The 2,613-nt window shown below is 41.9% G+C and overlaps 1 non-coding gene across 1 annotated transcript; it reads right to left on the bottom strand.

The window, feature by feature from the left end:
- Positions 1-266: 266 nt before the first annotated feature.
- Positions 267-373, bottom strand: LOC132255248 (small nucleolar RNA R71). Its single transcript, XR_009467911.1, has one exon. It is a non-coding gene; the product is annotated as a small nucleolar RNA R71 (small nucleolar RNA).
- Between the last annotated feature and the right edge of the window lie 2,240 nt (positions 374-2,613).

Genomic DNA, 2,613 nt, shown 5'->3' with positions numbered 1-2,613 from the left:
GACCTCACATTGTGCCACTCCTACCTACTTTCCATGGGATGGAAAGTGAGAATCCGTACTCACATATTAAGAAATTCGAGGAGGTTTGTAATACATTCCAAGAAGGAGGAGCTTCAATTGACTTGATGAGGCTCAAGCTATTTCCTTTCACCTAGAAGGATAAGGCCAAGATTTGGCTCAATTCTTTAAGGCCAAGGAGTATCCAAACTTGGACTGATTTGCAAACCGAGTTTCTCAAGAAGTTCTTCCCTACTCATAGGACCAATGGTCTGAAAAGGCAAATTTCTAACTTCTCAGCTAAGGAGAATGAGAAATTCTATGAGTGTTGGGAGAGGTACATGGAAGCTATCGATGCTTGTCCTCACCATGGTTTTGACACATGGCTCTTGGTGAGTTATTTTTATGATGGTATGTCTTCTTCAATGAAGCAACTCCTAGAAACTATGTGTGGAGGAGACTTCATGAGTAAGAATCCGGTGGAAGCCATGGACTTTTTGAGTTATGTGGCTGAAGTTTCAAGAGGATGGGATGAACCAAATGCTAGAGAAGTGGGAAGAATGAAGTCTCAGCCTAATGCTAAGGGTGGGATGTATGTTTTGAATGAAGACATGGACATGAAGGCAAAAGTTGCAGTTATGGCAAGGAGATTGGAAGAGCTGGAAATGAAGAAGGTACAGGAAGTGCAAGCCATTTCTAAGACATCATTGCAAGCTATGTCTTGTTCCATTTGTCAATCTTATGAGCATAGGGTGGAGGAGTGTCCTACCATTCCAGCAGTCAGAGAGATGTTTGGTTATCAAGCAAATGTTATTGGTCAATTCAAGCCCAATAACAATGCTCCATATGGCAACACCTACAATTCAAATTGGAGGAACCATCTAAATTTCTCTTGGAAACCAAAGCCACCTCAGTACACACAATCTGCTCAAGTACCTCAGCAAGCCTCAAATCTTGAACAAGCTATCCTGAACCTTAGCAAGGTTGTGGAAGACTTTGTGGGAGATCAGAAGTCCATCAATGCTCAACTGAATCAAAGAATTGACAGTGTGGAGGGTTCATTGAACAAAATGATGGATGGAATGCAAAATGATCTTTCTCAGAAGATAGACAATATCCAATATGCAATCTCAAGGCTTACCAACCTCAACACATTGCAAGAGAAAGGAAAGTTTCCTTCTCAACCGTATCAAGGTCCCAAGGGTATCCATGAAGTGGAGGCTCAAGAGGGAGAATCTTAATCAAAAGTGGAGGAAGTGTGCACGATTGACACTTTAGTGGAGGAGCATTGTGATAAGAGAATGTATGAGGAGTTGATTGAGAGTCTTGGGAATCTTGATGAAGGGTTACCTGAACCCTCAGATTTGCGTGTTACCATGTTCCCTTGGAGAAGGAGAGAAGAAATTCTACCCTTATTAAATGAGGAGGAGACACAAAGAGCTACTAAGGAGGAGCCCCCAAAGCTTATTCTTAAGCCACTACCCACCGAGTTGAAGTATGCATACTTGGAAGAAAATAAGCAGTGCCCTGTTGTTATATCTTCAACTCTTATCAATCATCAGGAGGATTTTCTACTTGAAGTCCTTAGAAGATGCAAGAAGGCAATAGGGTGGCAAATTTCTGATTTGAAAGGAATCAACCCTTTAGTCTGCACCCATCATGTCTACATGGAGGATGAAGCTAAGCCAGTTCATCAACCTCAGAGAAGGTTGAACCCTCACATGCAAGAGGTGGTGAGAGCTGAAGTTCTTAAGTTACTTCAGGTCGGTATTATCTACCCTATTTCAGATAGCCCATGGGTGAGTCCTACTCAAGTTATGCCAAAAAAGTCTAGGATCATGGTGGTGCAAAATGATAAAGGAGAAGATGTCTCTACACGCCTCACAACAGGTTGGAAGGTGTGTATCGATTACAGGAGATTGAATACAGTGACGAGGAAGGACCATTTTTCGTTGCCCTTTATTGATCAAGTGCTTGAGAGGGTCTCTGGGCATCCTTTTTATTGTTTCTTGGATGACTACTCTGGGTATTTTCAGATAGAAATTGATTTTGAAGACCAGGAGAAGACCACTTTCACATGCCCATTTGGCACCTATGCATACAGAAGAATGCCTTTCGGCTTATGCAATGCACCCGCAATTTTCCAAAGATGCATCATTTTCAGTGATATGGTGGGGCATATTATGGAAGTCTTTATGGATGATATCACCATTTATGGAAGTGCATTTGATGAATGTTTGGTCAACTTAGAAGTTGTTCTGAACCGATGCATTGAGAAAGACTTAGTGCTTAACTGGGAGAAATGCCATTTCATGGTACAACAAGGGATTGTCCTTGGGCACATCATCTCCAAGCAAGGCATTGAAGTTGACAAAGCAAAGGTTGAACTCATTGTCAAGCTGCCATCCCCAACAAATGTCAAAGGAGTAAGGCAATTCCTTGGCCATGCCGGGTTCTATAGGAGGTTTATCAAGGATTTCTCTAAGCTTTCAAGGCCTCTTTGTGAACTATTGGTGAAGGATGCTAAATTCATATGGGATGATAGATGCCAAAAGAGTTTTGAAGAATTGAAACTATTTCTGACAACCGTACCAATAGTGAGGGCTCCCAATTGGC

The sequence above is a fragment of the Vitis vinifera genome, chromosome 15 (assembly GCF_030704535.1).
Source record: "Vitis vinifera cultivar Pinot Noir 40024 chromosome 15, ASM3070453v1".
NCBI classification, from domain to species: domain Eukaryota; kingdom Viridiplantae; phylum Streptophyta; class Magnoliopsida; order Vitales; family Vitaceae; genus Vitis; species Vitis vinifera.
Note: the sequence above shows the minus strand (reverse complement) of the source record. Positions and strands in the feature narration are given on the sequence as shown.